Genomic DNA, 22,621 nt, shown 5'->3' on the forward strand with positions numbered 1-22,621 from the left:
TGCTAATCAAGTCTAGCAACACTGTAGCATGGAAATTTGTTTTATTTCTTCCTGTTATGGACATTTTCAATTAAATATAAAGATTTTTATTTTTTTTTTTGCTTCACATGGTGGTTTTCAATTGGCATTTCATCATTTTATGTATTGCTGGCACAGGCTCTGGCTTATTTAGCATTTATTAATAATTTCCATCTTGACCTTTCCCAGATTTTGCTATTTATTAGGATTTTTTTTTGTACTATTGAAGAGATGACTGAGCAGATTTGGGGAATTTTTTTTTTTTGCTCCATTTTAAAACTTCATCCTTTAAATTATTTTTACATTGACCTTTGAAGCTGGGATACAGTTAAAGTTTGAAAGTCCTGTTTAAAATGCACTCTGCTAAAACACCAGGCAATCCCCAGAGTTCAGAAGAGACTGGGTGACTGTGGCTGAGAGCAATTGCAGGCAGGGAGAAAAGGGAATCTGTGTGAAAGAAGACAGAGAGGGATTGGAGAGATGACTTGGTGGTTGAAGGTGTTTGCTTGCAAAGCCGGATGGGTCACATGATTCTCCAATACCTGTATAAACCCAGATACACAAAGTGGCACATGCATATTGTGTTCCTTCACAGTAGCAAGAGTTCTTTGAATGGTCATTCTCTCTCTCTCTTCTTTCTTTCTCCTTTCAAATATATATATATATATATATATATATATATATATATATATATATATATATATAACATATATTATAAATAATATATATTAACATAAATATTATTTTAACAAATAAAAAGAAAAAAGAAGGGAGAGATGTAAGGAGAGAGTAATCTTTGAAATACTCACCAAGCAGCAAGAACTTGCCAATAAATTCTGCTCATTGTAATGAGATTTCTGAGCATATCTATGCATAGGTGAAGCTTTTCGCACTCCATTTGCTGACACGCATGATTTTATTCTGAGTACTCTCCTAAATGTGCCTCTGTCCCCTTGAAACCTGGAAGGTGTCATGGCTTTGGGCTACAACCACTGGCTGGTTTTTAGTTTATCATTGGCTCATTGTGTCGTCCTATCAGAATTCACATAATGGTTTAAAAAAAAAATCAAAGCTGTTTGACATGAGGACAGAAACAAGGTAATTCTTTTATTGCCTGTGGAAAATAAGAATCACACTGGGACTAATTGCTGTGTTCAGCTGAATTCTCTCAAATCATCGAATAAAAGTGGCCTCCATTTGGAATTTCTCCTGTCTGCTTTGTTTTTTTGCCAAGACCTTGGCGACTACGTGACACTATTTGTTACCTGTGTTTTCTAATGGACAGCCATGTTCTTTTCATCTTCATTAAAGTGTCATCCAGTGAGAGATGAAATCTCTTTTTTAATCAAGAGGCAAAGTGATTACCTGTAACAAAGTAGTTTGATGCTTATAGAGCCATTTTGAGCAAAAAGCTCCATTGACTGAGATAAAGTATAGTGTAAATAATCTCTGTGTAGCTATAAAGCAGGCTTTTATGTGATAAATGATGCCAGAACTCAAGTTCCATCAGAAACCCCTTCCACTTACCTACTGTCCTCTCCTACTCTGCAAGCGTGGAGGCCATTTCTTTAGTTAAACTTCTAAATGAGCTGTTGAACTGTCACTGATGAAGCATGGACAGACTCTGAAATGTATGTGCAGTGACTGTGTAAAACTTCATAACTATTCACTGATATTGATACCGAATTTGAAAACTGATATTTTTAAAAACTCTGCTAGAACATTCTTCCAGCCATCTTGCCAGCTCCTCAAGAAGACAAATATATGAAACAAGGTAGGCTAAACATTGAAATTCTCTCTGTAAAGCCTCCTGGATCCAGTGATAATCTTCACAAAGTGTTTGCTCATTGGGAATGTGACTGAATAAACAAAAGCAAAAGCTTTGTCTGTTTCATTGAATCAATTGTCAGTGGTACTGAGGCAGGATAGAACTGTTGGTAAAATTATGAGGGCATGGAAAGAAAAAAAAATTGGAGTCTTTCACTGTGGAGTCTGGTTGAAAACTCTCTGAAACTTGAGAATCATGACACTCAGTACAATTAACTACATTTGCTTAAGGTCTTTATTCCTTCCTAGCTGTCAACATACAATTTCTAGGAATCTCACCTGGAACCCAATTTTCAGTAAAATGGAATGTTTTAACCATTTATGCAATCCTAGTGTTTCCTGGTTTTACCTGATAGCCTAAGAGTGCCTGGTTTATTCTGAGACAGTTTCCACAAAATGTCTGACCAAACTGTCACCACTGGGTCCTGTGAGAGACACCAACTCAAGGACATGCGATGGAAGAGCAAGAGATGACCCCAGATGTTGTCCTCTGCCCTGTGACATGTACACAAAAGGCACACTCTATACACCTATATGCACACACTACACATACACATAACACACACACATACACACAATAAACCACACAGGAAACATACATGCAAAACCCAACAAACCAAACCAAACTATGACTCTGTCTTAGAGAAGAGGGTGTTATCTAACTTTCTTCCTTAGCTGAGCACAAATATCTTTTATAAACCTAAACTCTGCTTCATGCTAACTAGTCCTATTTTTTTTTTCTTTGCATCAAAGCTATAGTCCTTTGTTGGCCTATGTCAAGGTTCCTGAAAGATTATGAAACCTGCTGAGACTCCTAAGATTACCAGGGAGGAGCTGTTGTGTCTGCATTGTAACCTAACAACGCCAGTGGTATTTTCTCAAAAATGTGTAAGCCTCTATTGTCATATAGGTAAGTTAACAGTGTCATCTGTTTACATGTGTCATTTTATTATTTGGATTCCATATCTATGAAGCTACCAAAACATTTCACTCATTAAATTTTAAGTTTATAGATTAATATAAATAGTACTTGTTTTAAAAGAAAACAGGAGGGAGAGAGAGAGAGAGAAAGAGAGAGAGAGGGAGGGAGGGAGAGGAGAGAAAGAGAGAATGGGCACTCCAGGGCCTCCATGCACTGCAAACAAACGTCAGATGCATGCGACTCCTTGTGTACCTGGTTTACATGGGTCCTGGAGAATTGAACTGGGATCCTTTCGCTTTGCAGCCAAACACCTTAACCTCTAAAACATCTCTCTAGTGCTTAAATAATACTTTTAAAATTTATATATGTGTGTTTTGTTTATAGCCTGTTTTGGCAAAATTGAAACAAGTTTTTATAATTTGGAACCAATTTATAAATTTGCTGTTAACAGGTATAACAGCCTTCCCTAGAATTCAATGTTCTTCTATGGGAAGACATGTCATCAAAAAATGCGATACAAGGCCACAAGGTTGTTTATGATTCAAACAGAGACTATTGTTAAGAATTAAACACATAGTTAAACTGCTCCCACCAACCTAAAAGGAAAAAAAAAAAAAAAAACTATTTTATGGGGTTGTTTATGGCAAGGAAGACAGTGGGGGTTTTCTTCTATAAAATCAGACATCATTTCTTCTGTTGAGTAAGAAAATTATCAAATCTCATCTAACAAAAACCTCCCATATTCCAAGGCCAATACACTCTAAGTCTCCATGATAATAATGAAAAAAAAGACAATGTGATTTTTCATTCTTATTAAATGGGACTCTTTTAAAACTAAAGAAAGTGATGCTTTGTGAAGTCAGAATCCATTCTGTAGAAATTTGAGTCACGGAAGCACTCTGCCTCTCTCTTCCTTCCTCAGTCTCTTTAATTCTTCTATATATTTCCACCTCTTCTCTCTCCCTTCCTCCCTCTTCTCTCTTTGTCTACATATACACATACATATACACATACATATGCACACACATATTATATATGTATACTATTGTGCATATAACTACAATTCACTATAGTTTGATTCCATTGATTGTAATGACTCCTAGATAAAATTTCTATTTATTAGCTGTAAAATTATGATCTATTCTATAAATATTACATGAATAATTTTCTTGAAAAGATTTTTGTATGGAAATCTTCAGAAGTCCATGAAAAAATGAAATATCTTGTTTTATCACTTTATAGAATGAAGGTATGTTTCCCGATTTCTAAAACAAAACCTAAAACATAATTTCCCCATTATCTTGGTTGATATTATCAGTTCTCAATGACCTTTTTGATAAAATCTCACTCTCATAGGATGTCTGACCACTAACTTGATATTTAAAATCACAATTTTTCTACATAATTAGAAAGCTGATTGTACATCTTAAAGATAATTATGAAGCACATTTACTATCGGCCTTTACTTCAGATTTTATTTCTAAAGTAGAAATAATGTCATGTAATGTGACTGAATATAGATAGTAATAGAAATAAAGTATGTTATATATCTTCCATATGTATGCACCAGATGTATACTCATTATAAATATGGTAATTTATCCCTTGAAGAATATTTTTGATATCCCACATGAAGATTCATTAAATTGGATGCAATAATAAAAATATTTTTATCATTTTAAAATAATAAGCTCTTAACAGAGAAAAAAAAAGATGCAAAGACTCAAATGTCTTCTGTGTTTATTTGGCAGTATCAGCTGTTCAAAAATTACCTAATGGTCAGTTTCGTGAATATAATTCAACAGCTATAAGCCTAAGGTCACCTTACTATTACAGTCAAAAAACAACAACAACAAAAAAAAAACAGAACTCTCCTAGCTTTGACAGGTACGAAGGAAAGAGAAAGGAACTAGTTTTAACCTAATGTAAATACAAATTAAAATGGATTAAATGATCTTTCTGATGATAGAGATAAAGATGAGTGTTTGGGTCCAAAGTAAGGAGAGAAGTATGGATTAGTTTTTAGTTTCTATTTTATTTTATTTTTATTTTATTTTTTTCTGATGTTTTCAACTTTAACCCAAGGATGTTCTCTTCTGTTGAGTAAAAACTACACAAACAGGAAGTGGATGAATGAAGTTAGCTCATGGGAAGGTGAGATTTATCACAGTTCCCCACAAGAGGGGTGACCTGGCATTTAAAAGATACGCACAAGGAGAATGGGAATTTGCATGAAGATACTAATACGGTATGTAAATTATGAGTTCTGTCTTCATTTCCAGGTTATTTTACAGTTACACCCATTATGAAACCTTCTCATCATTATGGGAGGAAGAAAAAACAAAATCCACTGACATTTTCTTACCTTGCGCTTGTTAACCTTGTTGTGGGGTGGGCTGCTAGAGGTCACCCACCATCATGCAACCCCCAAGAATCACAACCATTTACACAGACATGTCTTCACCCGAGGCAGGCAGGTTGTTCCATGCCCACAATCAACCTCCTTCAACTCCAAGGAAACCCAGACAGGGACCTGGCCCCAACAAATTAGGCATGAAGAAATGTTCCGCATTAACCGAGTTAAAGGACCTTGCTGAAAATTTCAAGGGCTGCCTGGGAGAGCTATGAATTCCATTGCGAAGCAGTAAGTTTAATACCAAGCAGCTTGTTACAGATTCGTCCACACTCCAAGATGTAGGCACCTGAGTGAAAGCTGTCCTTGACCCACCCCAGGTCTTTGTAGGCAGCAGGAAGGCCAGGAGGACACATCAATGCTGCTCTCCCTGAAATATGAGAAAACAAAGCACTCCTTTTGAATCACCCTAGGCCATGCTCTTATCAAAAAAGTCAGCATGAAACAGTTCCACTTTTCACTCCCTATTGAAACGAAAACATCATCTTCCAGGCAACACTTGATTTGAATCCTTAAACTTTGTAGCATGGGCCACGTGTGGATGCTTGTGCCGACTGCAGGAAACGTGCATTATCACTTCACCGGGAGGTGGCTGAAGGGTTCCTACTCCTTAAGCTTGAGCAAGGCTGAAATGTCACCTTTTCCTCTGCCTTGGTGGTGACATAAGTCATTGGAAATGCGACCTCAACCCCTCTTGGAAGCATTTTCTAATGCCTTGTTGCATTCTGAATAAGTATACAGATTTCTTCAAGTACATTGTGTTTTGGAAAAAGCCACATGGAAGGTTGAGGGCAGAAGATAAGAGATACATAAGCCGTGTCCCCAGCCCGTATCAAGAAGAAACAAGTGGTTGCCAGAGTGGTTTGCAGAGCTGAAGGCAGCAGGAACCAGGGACCTGCACCACGACGACAAAACATCAGGCTTAGCGCCCAGCCTACGAGTGTCGTTACAAGAGACACTTCCGGGGAGTAGACGGCTTGTAAATTTAGGACTTTTGTGCAGTTTGATTTTTACAAAGAACCTGTTTGATACTTCATGCTCCCATACTAGCATGTTGGAATAAATTTTGATGGGTTCTGAATGAAAACAAATCCACATGTACAAAAATAGTTATCAAATACATCACATAGACTTGTGAGTGCCTTCTTGTCAACTATGAACCTTCCCTTTGTATTTTCACATTTCATCCTAAGGATACTTTATTAGAATGCAGACTTGGCTTCCTTATGTATGCTCTTGTCATGTAAACACGAGGAACTGAGTTTTTATATCTGCAACATCCATCCATGTACATTCAGATACTGCTGGTAGAGCATAGTAGTCCTCCTAAAATAGCAACACTGGGGAGGCAGGGGAAGGTACTCCTGGGGAAATCTGGTTACTTAAAGTAGCTGAGTCCATGAAGTTTGGGTTCGGGTGAGAGCTGGGTTACATCATAACAAATAAACTGTAGAGAAATAACGTCATTCAACATCAATCTTTGTCACACACATAAAACGTGTACTTTCACCTATACACATGTAAGGATGCATACACACATGCATACCACACATACACATACACAAGTGTAAATAATTAAAAATAATTTATGTAAATATGCTTTATATATCTCTTGATTAATTATCAATTGCTCATATTTTAACAAGTAAAAGTAATTGGGAAATGTTGAATTCATTGATAGAAGTTTTATGTACACACCTTGTTGTAGGTTTAAGAAAACAATGTGTAGCTACTTAAATTAAAAACTGAAGCTAGAATAACATGTTCCGAGCTTACCAATGGCAATATTAGAACTTCTACTTGTCCTGTGCATAATATTAGGCAGGTAGAAAGATATTATATCTCTGTCAAGCACTGTGTGGTAATTAGATTTCTAAGTGGAATATTGACTTGGAGCAATCTCTAGTACCATACTATTTTTTTTTTTTATCATGAGTACTTCAGAGACTTGCCAGTAAATGACTGTTTTGTTGTTAATGCTAAGAATTAAATAAATAATTTACATTTTAGATGATTGTGGACTCAACTTTGGTTTTCATTTATTCCAAACTTATTTCACAAATTACAAACAAGCAGGGAATATTGAATAATCGTATTTATGGTCAACCAATTATTTACTCAATATAAAAAAGAAAAGAAAAACAGCCACACTACTATTTCTACCTGCCACCTGCCATTTGTCTTTTCTTTCGTTTCACATGGGTATTCTCCTTGATCCTTGGAGAAAGTGTCATGCCTAAAATAGATTAGACTTTTTTAAATTAAACTTCATCATGTGTACTTAAGATTATTTTCAACAGGGTCATTTGTGTAATCAAACTCATTAGCTTATATAAAATTTATAGAATTGCACATTACCTAACTTTGTAACCAGCTACTATTCAAAATTTTCTTGTTTCACCTTGTGTTTTTGAAGATTTTTCTGTTGATTTGGATTTAGATTTAATACATATATAATGTGTACACAATTCTTACAATACAATTCTTGCTGTTTTATAGGCATGAGGACAATTACTTCAAATTTTTATGTTTTGGATAACTTTTAATAAAAATAAGTCAACAAGAATCAACATCATCATATCTTAGCCCTCATTACAATCTCTTAAAATATTTTGTTCATTTATTTGCATGGAGAAAGAGAGAGAGAGAGAGAGAGAAAGAGAGAGAGAGAGAGAGAGAGAGAGAGAGAGAAAGAGGGAATGAATGTGTATACCAGGGCCTCAAGCCTCTGCAAAAGAACTACAGATACATGAACTATTTTGGCTTCACCTGGGTGCTGAGGAAATCAAATCCAGGTTGTTAGGCATTGTAGGCAAATACTTTAAACACTGAGTTTGTCTTCTGGCAAATCATTATTATAATTTTAATACTTTTAAAATAATTTATTTATTTATTTATTTAAGAGAGATAAAGATGCAGACAAAGAGAATGGGAGTTCCAGGTCCTCTAACCACTGCAAATGAACTCCAGACACATGTGCCAGCTCGTGCATCCAGCTTATGTGGAATTGAGCCTGGGTCCTTAGGCCTTGTAGGCTAGCACCTTAACTCTAAGCCCTCTCTTCAGCCCCAAATACAAATTTTTATTTAACTTTATTTTCATTTCTAGAGAGAGAAAATGAGGCAAGTAGAAAGAAAGAGAATGGGTATACCAAGGCCTCCAGCCAGTGCAAACGAACTCCAGATGCAGCACACGTGGCTTACACTGGTCCTAGGTAATCAAGCTCTGGCTTTGTAGGCGAACGCCTTCACCACTAAACCATTAAGCCATCTCTCCAGCTCCCAATGGAATATATATATATATATATATATTTCTGAGGTAGAGGCTCACTCTAGCTCAGGCGGATGACTTGGAATTCCCTATGTAGTCTCTGGGTGGCCTCAAATTCTCCTGGGATTAAAGGTGCACACCACCATGCCCAAACCCAAATAGAAACTTTTATGCTTTATAACACATAGAAAATGTCCTCACCAATTTATTTTACAACAAGCTCACTAAACTGCTTGTAGTGATGTTTAAGAAATAAACTATGCATTTAGATTGTTAAGTAGACATGAAGAAAACTCATTAGTAAAATTTTAATGTTTGAGTACTGTTACATTATGGAATTCACAAGATAATATTGGACACAGGCTGAGTCTATTTTCATTCAAGTCGAAATATTTTGTTCCACAAGGTAGAATCATTCTGTACAGGAGGAGTAAGACATGTGATGCTGGCTGCCTACAGTGAACTCTCATGAGCAATTTTAATATCATGTTCAGCAGTTGTTTTAAAGATGTTGCATGTCATTCCACGTAGTAAACTCTGTATTTCCAAGGGAGCATGCAGGAGTCACACAATTCAGTTCTTTCTTAGAGCTACAGCTACAAGATACAATGTAGGTTCCACTGAATCAGATACACTAGCTGAAATTTTTAGTGTCTCTCATGAACATGTTAAGCAATGGTGCAGGGGTGTCTCTCTGAAGCAGTGATGGCCTCAGAGGTTGATGTTAATACATCCTGTCATGTCTCTTGTACTCCATGTCCCTCCAAATAGTGTAGCAAAGGTTAATTTGCCTCATTGGGAAATCTGACTTATAGATTTGTGTTGCAGTAAAGAAATGATGAAGGTGGGCTGGAGAGATGAATGAGTGGTTAAGGCACTTGCCTGCAAAGCCTAAGCACCCAGGTTTGACTCCTCAGGATCCACATATGCCAGATGCACAAGGTGGTGCATGCATTTGAAGTTTGGTTGTAGTGGCTAGGAGCCACGGGATGCCCATTCTCCTCTTTTTTTAAATTTTTTTCTCTTTCTCTCTCTCTTTGACTCTCTCACTCAATTGCACTCTCTTTCCCTCAAACAAATAGGTAAAATATACAAAAGAAGGATGAAGGTAATAAGGATAATGAAAATGATGAATAATGGTGGTTATGATGTCACTATGCAGATTAACTTTGGATAACTTTTGCCTATGTGAAAATTTTTGATATCTCTCTCTCTTACCCTCTTCTCCAAGAATTCCTCTATCCTATTTTCTTAAAAGATTCATAACTCTTCAACTTCTTTAATTGTACCACTGCTTTGTGTAATAGATTTCAGCTAGCACTCCTAGCCAGACTAGTAATGGGAATTTTACCATTATGAGTAAGAACACATTAACTTGACCAAATAAAGCTCTGATAAGTCATTTGTACCTCTGACAGATTTGTACAGAACTGCTTCTTCCTCTTGGTATTTTTTTTTTCTTTCTGACTTAGCCAAAATTGCATTGCATTTGGAGTGTACTCCCCATAGAAATTTGGATTAGATTATAATGAACAAATATTTTCCTTCCAACAGCTTGAATATTTCACAGGAATTTCTTTGGCAATGATAGAGAATCAACACAAGATGCTTTCTTCTTTTTCTAGGAAATGAAAATGGAGTTCTTACAAGAAACAAATTTGCTAATGGAATCAACAATTTTATAACTTTTTTTTTATAAAACAATCATCATTCTAGAGGCCAATCAACATACTTGAAATAGTTGTTATACATATATACATAAACTTGTTCTTAAAACTCTGAAAAGGGGGATGGAGAGATGGTTTAGTAGTTAAGAACCCAGATTCCATTCCTCAGTACTCACTTAAGTCAGATGCAGAAGGTGGCAGATGCAGTAGGAGTTTGTTTGCTAGAGGTTCAGGTATGCCCCTTCTCTCTCTCTCTGTCTTTCTCTCTCTCTCTCTCTCTCTCTCTCTCTCTCTCTCTCTCTCTCTCTCTCAAATAAATAAATATTCTTAAATCTGCAAGTCTTTTGTAATATTGATCAAGATTGACTTAAGGAGTAAAGTGTGAGATCTGAGTCCAGATCCCCAGCACTCGTAAGAAATGCTAGAATTGTTGGAACAAAGCTGCAGTCCTGGCTCTGGGGACATGGAGACACGAAAACCCACAGGGTAAGCTGGTTAGCTGCAGGTTCCCTGAGAGTCCTGCATCACACAGCTCGGCGAGGGCAGGTGAGAGGAGAACAAAGGAAGATACCTGACATTGACCTCTGGGTCCTCCATGCACACATGTGTGCCTAACCCAGCATCTTGGAACCAGGGTAGGGGGGGTTAAATTCTATAAAGATGCAGGAGATTCCAGGCTTGTGGATCCCAACTTTTGGAGTCTTACCTGCATTAGCAAAAATTTGAATAAAAATGGACAATGAGAAGGCTAATTTATGAATTATGAGGTTTATTTTAAGAAGAATTAGGGTACAGATGGGTGGGGTAGGGCTAGTTGAAAGTCTAAAGCCATGAAGAGTTCTTCCTCTCGCCCATCTGAAAATGGGGGGAGAAGGGGAAAATCTCCTTGACATTACCAGGGATGAAGCCACTGGAGAAAGTGTGTTGTCATTCACACACACACACACACACACACACACACACACACACACACTGGCGGCCAAATATGACAGCCCAAGTCTAAAGATATTTTTCATATTCACACTCACATGTTGGGTCACAGAAGACTAAGAGACATAAGAGAAAATCACTCATGGAATAAAACAAGAAAACATCCAGAACTGAAATATATGCAGAATGCAAGTGGGATAATATTTGGGCCAAAGGAAGTGATCCCTCTTTTCAGCAACTCTTGTGATCAGGAAGCACAGACCAGAAGAGAGGAGAAGAATGCCCAAAGAAGAGCTATGCCCATGTAGTCAGGCAAAAAATCACCCAGAACAGGACACGCGTGGAAAAGCAAGAAGATGGGCAGGCCGGCAGAGAAAACGTCCTCCCTGCTTCCAGACAGGCTGATGAGCTTTCCAAAAACAAGGTGATTCAGGAACCGGGAGAACGTGAGGAGCAAGACGGGATTTACATGTATGGTTAGTCTCCTTCATATGGATTACATCATCAAACCAGGGTGAGGTTTGTATTCAGCTTCAGGTGTATAAGGGAGAGACCTGATCGGTTGGTGGACTCAAGAGAACCCACTGAGGGGCCAGCTCACCAAGGTGGGCCAAGGTGAAGAAGGAGCCAAAGCTACTGTGCCGGGGGCGGGGCGGGGCAGGGAGTCTGGGTCAAGCGCAGGTTCTAGCTGACCAGGGCAGGCAACAGCGTGCACGGCTGCTGTGTACCTTTGTCCCCGGCTCACTGCCTGTGACAATTCTGTCTTTCTACAGTTCTTCCTGTGCCCCTCACACATATATGAGCATGCACACACAGTTTGCACACACACACACACACACACACACACACACACACACACGGATTTCCTCCTGGGTTGAATTTCCTCACACATTGTCTTATGTTTTAGGCACTCGGTATGATTAAAGCCGCTCACTAATGGATGGCTTTCATGAGTATCTGACCCTACCTGGCACCTAAAACATATTTAGTTAACAGGAGCTCATAGATTCCCTTCTAGAGTATGTCCAATAATTAACTCTAATAATATTGCCCAAGCCTTTGTATTTACTGCAGTCAATATGCACATACTCTTTCTGTTTTCTAATTCATATCTTAGAGTGATAGTGTTGCAGGCAAAACAAGTATATTACTAGGAGAATTCTCAGTGGTTGTGTCTATTTTGTCTAACTTATTAGCTTATGTGTCTGAGTTTAGAGATTTTTGCTGGATCCTTGAAAACAAATAGGACTAACTTCATCTGTTCTTTTGTTGATGATTTCTCAGTTACTGATATACTCATGGTTTCCACCTGTTGCTTTATGGACAATCTAAGGACTCCATTGCTTTCTATATAATAAAGTTAACATGTTGATTTTCTTTGTTTTGTGATATAAAAATCTTGATTCTTTTTTTTTTTTTTTCGACAAGGCTTTTTTCACAGGCAAGAGGACAGATGGGATTTGGAACTTGACCTGATTCTTTTTTTATATATTTTATATCTCAATACAGATAAGAAAAGTCCAGAAGCTGTGAGATGGTTGTAAGTAAAACTGACCATATAAATTCCACAATACTAATAAGTACTTAGTATGATCTAATTTAACAAAAGGAGGGGCCTGATAGTGTCAGTGGGGTGATTTTGGAATGCAGCTAACTGAAAGTGAAGAATTATATTTTCACAGAATGTAATAGCTGGAGGAGAAAGAAATAAAATGTAAAGAATATCAAAGATGGAAATAATCTGTATGTCAGCCTTTATAATGTTACTGTATAATTACTTCTAGCATTTTTTTCAAAACATATAGACCAATTAATAGTAATGGAAACTTCTATCAAATCAAATGGTCTGCTTGAAGTTTAGAAGAAAGTGAGAAGGATATTCTGTAGGAACTGAATTTACATACATTGAAATGATTTAGTCCATTTATAAATGTGAAATTTAAGAAATAATTCTACAAACTCAACACCCACAAGCAATAGGTGATTAAGTCACAAGACAAAAATAGAGAAAAAGTATGTTCTTCTACCAATATTGCTCACAAAAGAGACTTTTGGGTGATTGAGCTAGGAGAAGATATAACATTCTTCTTTTGACCAAGCAGAAATAAGCATCATATAATGAACACAACATAATTTTTCAAGTCAATATAAATATAACTCAGTTAAAAAATTAAAAAATGCAAACCCAATCTGAAAAGCAGTGAAAAGTAATAGAACTCTTTAATACTAGTTGTTTCTCTTTTTATTGGGGGGGGGTCATGACTAAATTAAGTTTATAGCACATTAAAAAACTACTTAGAAACATCCTTATATCCTCATTTTTCTACAAAAGGGATAGTGAGCAAGTCAATAAAGACTATAAATCCTCACCATTGTATCTCCCTTTTCCAAAATAATTTGCTGTTTTAGTTTGTAGAGTGATCATTTTATTAGATAAAGGCGAATTTGAGGAGAAAAGGTAACTTTCAAGTAAATCTCACATTTTTGAAACATTTGGTCTCCAAAATTCACAAAATAAATGTAAAAATATGCATTCACTCTTTTACATATTTTTCTTTTTAAACTGAAAATTTAAGCCAATATATAAGAAATTTTCAATACACAATATGTATATGTGTTTATATAGCAAATTGCCTGGTATGCTATACATTGTTTGTAAATAAATTGCACGGGTTAACTTAATGAACCATATGTTTTACAAAATTATTCCTAGCTTTTTCTTTTCAGTTGTGTAATATTTCAGGTAAGATGTGTACTTACAGGATTGGAAATTGATAGGGAAGCTCAAGTCTCAGATCACATGAAGCCACTAATTAGAACCATGCCACATGAAGTGAACCTTCTCTGAGAGATTATGAATACTGTGAAAGTCGATTAGTGTATTTCCTCCCAGAACTACAAACAAGCCAGCAAGGAGCAGAAGCTGATCACTGGGCCTAGGGGTACAGAAACATGAAGGTCCATTAATGTGGAACATTTAAAGAAATACACACCCTTTCACCTGCAACCTCTCTTCAAGGGAAATTGATGTGCAAAGACAGGTTTGCTTCGTAGCTTTCCAATAACAGGGCTAGCTAACATCTGAATGTCAAATAACAAGAGCATCACTAAGTCCATGGTCGTAAACGTATATAACAACATGCTACGTCACTGCCAACACAAAAATGTAGCCCTGAGCATAAAAGCATCTATAGATCTCCAAAGCAAAATACCTAAGAAAGGCAAATTTCAAGTCAAATGTGTAAATTTCAATAAAAATTAAATACTATTTTAATGGAAATTATCTACCTATCTATCCATGAATTTAAAGAATGGTATTTCAGATGTGGTGAGGAATTTGGTGAAGGTATACCTTGAAAGAAAAATTTAAAATTACACAGAATGCTTGTAATCCTACAGGAATATTTGTACATGAATTATCATACATATAATATGAATTGTTTTGGAAAGCAAAGGAAATGTATGAGCATTCAGCTCCTCCATAGCTAGAAGTCATGCCACAATAAAAAGAACACATAAAAATTTACACATATATTTTTTTTTTCCAAGTGAATGAGGCTAATTTCAACTGAGAGAAAGGAGGGCTATGTGGAGTGGCTCTTGAAAAAGTTGGGTTCTATAGGAATGGATCAAAAATTGATGAAGCACAATTTTTAAAGATATGCTAAAACCATATCACAGAGTATATGTTTTAAGCAGTGTAAATTATTCTTTCAAAGTTGTGAAGGCTGGATCTCTGAGAAGAAATTTCTAGAAACGTTAGGTCAGCAGAGACCGCTTTCATGGTTTGTGTGCAGGCACCTTCTCGCTCCATTCTGCCATGACCTGAGTTTTCCTGTGCAGGGGCACCTTGTGTCCTTTCCTCTTTCCATAAGGATGCAGATCCTATCGGATTAGGGACCCACTTCATCACCTCTCTGCACTTAATTACTTTCTTAGGGTTTCTTTTTTTTTCCTGAAAAACAAAGAAATAAAACAAATCAACAAACAAACCAATTATAGTGTCACAGTGTATATTGAGACTTGTACTAGCAAACTGGGAAATGTGAACCTAGGCTTAGGCAAATACAATTTGGTCAATAAAAGCAAGGGTAATGAAAGTTGGGGTGTATAACCTATTAAATGTGTGTATGTGAATATTTTAAAAAGTGCCATACATGAACTTCATTTGCCTTAGGCTTGAAACATAATTAGTATTTTGAAAATAAAAGGAAAACAAAAGCATCACTACTGTATAATCTATGGCCTGGATAAATGGGCGTAGTGTATCTCACAGACATGTTATGTAAGGCTTTCTTGAGTCAATGCTGCATGATCTTTGTAACAGTGTTTGGATGGTTAACTTTAAAACCTTGATGGTTGACTAATTTCAGTCCATAAGTTCTAATAGTAAAGTCTTTTCATATCTTTGCATAAAGCTACTGCTGTCATTGTAGTATACATGATCAAAATGTGTGGAATTAACATATGGTAGGGAAAAGCAAACTGAAGGGAAAAGTTAACAATTCATATCTGCAGTGGGGAGGGAGATAGTTCAATGGTTAAAAATACTTGCTTCCAAAGCTAACTAGCCTGGGTCTAACAAGTCTGGGTTCAGTTGTGTTCATTGGTGCACGTGTCTAGAGTTTGAATGCACTGTCAAGAGGCCCTGGCATATCCATGTAACAATTGAAATTATGGGGCTGGAGAGATGGCTTAGTGGTTAAGCACTTGCCTGTGAAGCCTAAGGATCCTGGTTCTAAGCTCGATTCCCCTGGACCCATGTTAGCCAGATGTACAAGGGGGCATATGCATCTGGAGTTTGTTTGCAGTGGCTGGAGGCCCTGGTGTGCCCATTTTCTCTCTCTCTTTCTCTCTCTCTCTCTCTCTCTGCCTGTGTCTCTCTGTCTGTTGCTTTCAAATAAATAAATATAAATAAACATTTGAAATTATGGAGCAATTGTAATTCTTAACACTGAATGAAACCTGGCACAAGGAAAGTGCATCGTATTCAGTACCACAAAGAAAACTACATAAGACATGAGTTCTTGTGTTCATGATATCAGTCGTGATGTATTCTGATATTGAAAGATACCTGTTATAACGAAGATCAAAATACATGAAAGATAATGGAATAGAAAAGTCAAAATTAAAAAAAAAATGTGAGAGAAGTGCTGGAGGGATTGCTTATTGGTTAAAGTCCTTGCCTGTAAAGCCAAAGGACCCAGGTTCAATTCCCCAGGACCCACAATAGATGCACAATGCTTCTGAGTTCATTTGCAGTGGCTGGAGGCCCTGCTGTGCCCATTCTCTCTCTTTCTGCTTCTGTCTATCTCTAAACTAAATAAATAAATATAAAACAGTTTTTTATAATAGAAAGGGGATGTTTTATAGTATTTTTCAAAGATCACCAATGAATTTCATGTGAAATTGAGACATATTTGCTATTCTCAGAAACATTGTAGATAGTGAACACTAAACACACACACACACACACACACACAGACACACACACACATAAGTATATATGGATTTTGAGGTAGGGTCTCACTCTAGCTCAGGCTGACCTGGAATTCACTATGTAGTCTCAGGGTGGCCTCGAACTCATGGCGATCCTCCTACCTCTGCCTCCCAAGTGGTAGTGCTGGGATTAAAGGTGTGCACCACCATGCCCAGCATGAACACTATTTTTAAGCCGCTATTTCTTTGGCTTCCCTAAGCATATTTTCATGTACGTGTATTATAGTGCTTGCTGCTTTCTTAGGACGGCTGATTTTGTGCTCCTGAGAATGGAGGTCACAGTGGGTTCTCGACACTCCTGTCTCCCATGTTTATACTCTGACCTGGATGATCTTAAAAATGTTCTACTGACAACTCCCAAGGGTTCATACTCACCAACCTTCATGCACACCATCCAGAACTTTATACTTACTGATGTTAATGAAAAGACATCAGCAAAGTATTTAAAAAATTAAAATGTCAATCTGAATAACATAGCTGCATACGTAAATGCATGCATGCATGCATAAATGCTGATACACAACAATAGAAATGTTTTATGTCCTAACTTACTCTCTTCTGTTTCATTTTCTTCCTAACTATGGACGTATAAATCTTATAAGTGAAAAGCTCAGTTGAAATTTACTCCTTAGTATTGTTGATTATCCTGGTTTCTATGCATTGCTTATGTATATGGAACGATCATACTGCATACCATAAGCATTAAAGACAGCATGTGTCAATTAAAATCATATTCATATCTAAAACTATATTATGCATAAGGGCTTTCTTAAATCCAATTGAACCCATGGTTCAATTTTTCAGGGTAGCATGAGGAAAAGAGTGAGAGCTGCACCGCACTGAAGACAAAAACAGCTAGGAAATCAGAGCTGAGGAGGCTGAGAATGTCCAATGACCATCCCTGTCTAGGGCAGAAATTAAACTGAAAAAGCCAAAAGAAATGTGGTAGAGACCCTGAATAAATTCCTGAACAAGCTGCTTTTGATTTCCAATCTCTGAACCTGAAATAACAAATGTTTATGTATTTTTTCATATTTTATTTATTTATTTGTGGGAGAAAGAGAGAGGGAGGGAGGGAGAGAGAGAGAGAGAGAGACAGAGAGAGAGAACCAGGGCCTCTCACCACTGCAAATGAACTCCAGATGCATGTACCATCTTGTGCATCTGGCTTTAAGATGGGACTGGGGAATTGAACCCAGATCCTTAGGCTTTTCAGGCAAGTGCCTTAACCACTGAGCAATCTCGCCATCACAATTAATGTTTTATGTTTTAAACTGTAATATATAGAACAATATAAACAATAGAGAATTAATGCAATACATCAATGTTGCAACACATCAATGTAAGACCAAAGACCAAAGGGTCTTTGGAAAATTTTCTGTTCTGGACTTAAAACTTATATTCCCCAAATTGTAATATAACATTCCAAAAGGAGCACTCTTTACTTAGTTGGTGTTTCTTTCCATTTTTTTTTTTTTAATTCGAGGTAGAGTCTCACTCTAGCCCAGGCTGACCTGGAATTCACTATGTATTCTCAGGGTGGCCTCAAATTCATGGAGATCCTCCTACCTCTGCCTCCCGAGTGCTGGAATTAAAGGGGTGCGCCACCATGCCCAGAGGTATTTCTTTATATACCTATAAAAATTACACTTGTAGGAAACACACAGAAATTGTTTTGCACACCTAATAGGATATGTATTATGAATACTAGGTTTTGAGTGTGGAAGAGAGCCAGAGTAGAAGGAGAAAAGAGAAATAGGCAACAATGTTAGGTAGAAATGTAGGAAAGTATGTATGAAGATACATAAAACATCTTTGAAATTTGGAATGCTAACTTTATCATGATTGGCTGCAACCTTAATTCATGTTAATCTTATCAATTATAGTAGCATAGGATAATGCTTTATATTATTTACTATTTTTGCTTGATTCATTTTCAACTTCAATCATGGCCTCAAATATGAATATACTGGTGAAAATTTATTAACCATTATTGAGCCCATTCTATGTGGCTAAATGCTGCCATATTTAAATATTTAATATGCCATAACTTGGTTAAAAAGAAGACAGTGGTTAAGGGCATTTGCTTGCAAAGCCTTGTGTCCCTGGTTTGATTCCCCCAAAACCATGTAAAACCAAATGTACAAGGTGGCCGGAGCTCATTTGCAGTGGCAAGAGGAATTGGTTTGCCAATACTCCCTCTCTGCCAGTCTATTTCTGTCTGGGTCTTTCCCCCCCCCTCTCTCTGTCTAACTCTCATAAATGAAAATATAAAAATATAAAGCCAAGTGTGGTGGAGCATGCCTTTAATCCCAGCTCTTGGGAGGCAGTGGTAGGAGGATCATTATGAGTTCAAGGTCAGCCTGAGCTAGAGTGATATCATACCATGAAAAAAAAAAATAATGAAATAAACTACCATCAATTCCTACACAGAAAGTTGTATTTCTTCAGCTGGGCAAACATTTATTACAATAACGTCATTGGTTGTAGTCTGTCAGTTTGGTTCTTTTTTGTTTTTCAGGAAAAGACACACCTTGACACTGCATGTTTCCTCATTCACAGAGCCGGTTTGCTGGTGCCTGCTTTCTTTCTGTGGTGTGAGTTCAGGTTGGACTCACTCTGCCTGCCTTGGCAGAAGAGGAGAAGTGACTGCAGAGTTAAGGTGAGGAAATGACAGGGGACTCAGGGCATTCACTTAGCTGGCTTGACAGGGTATGTAGCTCCCTATTTCTTTTATTTCCACAAAACTTACAATTAATCCCTTGCTACTTCCCTGCTGTCACTCTTTCATAAGACCTTATGTGAAGAGGTTAATAAATAAAATTTTGTTTCCTGAAATGATTAGATTAAAGGCATCCATAGAATAGAAATAAGTGCTCCTGCTGCTCCAAATCTCATAAACCTAATACGTTTTTGAAAATGTTGAAGGCAAATAATTAGTGCACATTCTGAGAACTCAGAGAAGAAAGTAAGTATAAGGGGAGAGCAGCCATGAGGTAATTGCCAACCATCGCCTCTTGCTTAGGTCACATCTCCACTGAACACGTTGATGGATGTGGAATGTGTAGTTCACAGAGTGCAGCAAATAAATGCATCTTGTAAGTTATTCTGTGCGTATATTGGTGTGGTGGATTGAATACCAGTGTTTTCAGATAGGTCTCACAAAGCTTTAATTAAATGTCTTAGTTGCCAGCTGGTGGAGCTTTTGAGAAGTGTGTTTCTGAGGTAGAACCTTGAGGCGTGGGAGTCCACAGTCTGTGTTCAGCGTCCACTCACACTTGCTGCCTTCCTCTGTTGAAGATGTGTGATGAAGTGAGCCCGCCCCTCCACCATGCTGTTTCCCCTCAAGACAGTAGAGTCAGGTCTCTACAGCTACTTGATATTTGACAAAGGCCATCACAATATAGGCTGGTAAAAAAAGACATCATGTTCAACAAATGGTGCTGGAGAAACTGGGTAACCATATGCAGGAAATTGAAACTTGATCCACACCTCTGGCCATGCATAACGATCAAATCCAAATGGATCAAAGACCTCACTATCACACCATAAGCTGGGCTACTAATGGAAGGAAATTTAGGAGGAACATTCCATGATATAGGAATGGGAAAAGGCTTCCTGAACAAGTCAGAACCATATCCAAACATGAGCACACTCTCCATTAAACTCTCTCTAAAAAATAATGATTATCACATTTTTTTGGTGCTAACTTTACTCTCCATTGGAGAATCTGCTTTCTTTTTTTTCAGACAAACACAGATCCTAAGGAGAATCACCCCATCATACTTCAAAAGGGCCCCAGCTGAAATTAGCAATAATTGGAGAACCATGCAAGAATGCTGTTTTCTTGCTGAACCATGAACCAGCACAATGCTGAAGGAGATTGACACAGAGAACAATCAACCACTACCAAACCAGATATTCAGAGTCATATAGGCTCCCAAGACCTCATCACTGAAGCAGACCTAATGTGGCTCAGGGAAATTTGAGGAAGAGGGGGCTAAAAGAATGTCACAGCTACACATTGGGTCATGATACACAGAGACATTGCCTCCTACCCATAGCTGATGGCTAACCTCACAATGCATGACCCATAATACCTCAACAAGGAGTGTCCCAGTGGAGGGGGGAGGACAGTGAGGAGGCTAACAATGGTACCAAGTTGACTGTATTCACTGAGTACAAAAATTTAAAAAAAAACAAAGAAAAAGACAGTTGGCCTGAAATAAAACCTTTCCTCTAATGAGGAAGGCTGCTTCTAATCAACCATTTTGTTCTATCAAGAGGCAAACTGCCACAGTGGGTGAGTACTTCCACACTTACCTTCCATTTGTTATCCTATAGCTAGCCTAAATGCTAATGTAAGTTTTCATCTGGTCAGTATTTTATGTCTCTGTTTATGGTGAAACTGTACACACAATGGTAACACAAAAAGTACTTGGGTTGCTTGTTGTTTTGTGCATTTTCACACAGAAATAATGTTTGTATTCACAATAGAATATTGTATTCTTAGCAGATTTCTTAAGAAAAAATCCAGTATTTTGCATGGCCATGAACTGCAGAATACCAAGCTAAAGTTTTTAGAAAGGCTACCCTTGGTGTGCCTTCTCATTTGGTTTGAAAGTTGTCATTGTCATAGATTTAGAATTCAGTCTCCCAGAGAAGCAGTTCCAAGTAGAAATTATAAGAAACCTATCGTGATCATCAATCTTCATTGTCAAATTGATGAAATTTAGAACTAATACTAGGAGACACAAACATGCCTGTTTTCAGGGAGGGTTAATTGGATCCTGTGAACACTGTGTTTGAAATGCAAACCCAAACCTCAATGAAATATCACTTCCCCAACTTTAATGTGGGTGGTGCCATTTCATAGACTGGGATGCTGAACTAAGTAAATAAGAGAAAAGGGAGTATAAGACCAGCATCATCTGCTTGTGCCCCTGATAAGGCAGAATGTGGGCGGCCACTCTCTGGCCACCAAGCTTTCCCCACCAAGAGGCACTGTAGGCTCAGCTAGTAACCAGAATAAGCAATTTCTCCTTAAGTTGCTTTGGTCAGGTATTTGACACCTCAATGAGAAAGTGAGTAGCCCATAGGACAACAAGGAGGTTGGAAAGGAATTGGGGAGTCATCCCAGTGTGACTTTTAGTAGAGCTGAGTTTAATTACTGAATATAAATAAATTGGTATTAAAATTGTATATATATATATATATATATAGTTTATTAAAATTATGTATGTGTATATTATCTATCTATCTATCTATCTATCTATCTATCTATCTATCTATCTACCTACCTATCTGTCTATCACTTGAAACCTGAAATTAGTACTACTACCACAGTCTGTCAACTGAATCCATCAATAGACTCAACTAAGTCAGCCATTAATTAAATCTAAATCCAAGGGACAGTTCTGAGCGTATCCTGACAGAATGGAATGGCACCATTTGAAAAACATTTTCCCATTCCAGCAACCCTGAAATTGCACATACATTTTTCTTGCTGACTGCTTTTTCTAACAAGGCCAAAAGCTAGGGAGAGCCTGTGTGTGTGAGAGAAATCACCTGTGATCAATAGCTCACTCTATGCCCACGCTGCAATGTGTAACAGAGCCACACTGGAAGCAGTCACATAACCTGCGGCCTCGTATGCTATGGCCGGGAGCCAGGAAGGCACTTAGAGAAGCTCTGGCCTCACTGTGAGGCTTTGATCACATTTTATGCACCTGAGCGGTGGGTGTCTTTTAATTTCTTTAGAGGACATAGATTTGTTGCTAATGTTAAAAAAAAAAAAAGGCACTTAAGAGCACAACGTTTTCTTACCCTCCTTTAATCAATCCTCAATATCACTATTTGGTCAAATAACTTAAATTATTCTATCTCTAGAAGTATAATATAAATTAAGAATACAACCTGAAAATGACAATGAATATAAGGTAATCAAAAAAAAAGCTTAACTCATGGCATTATTTTATTTTTATTCATTTTAAAAAATTTTATTTAGTTGAGAGAGAGAGAGTGAGAGGCAAATAGAGAGAGAGTATGGATATACCATGGCCTTAAGCCACTTCAA

Source organism: Jaculus jaculus, chromosome 15, assembly GCF_020740685.1.
Source record: "Jaculus jaculus isolate mJacJac1 chromosome 15, mJacJac1.mat.Y.cur, whole genome shotgun sequence".
Taxonomy (NCBI): Eukaryota; Metazoa; Chordata; class Mammalia; order Rodentia; family Dipodidae; genus Jaculus; species Jaculus jaculus.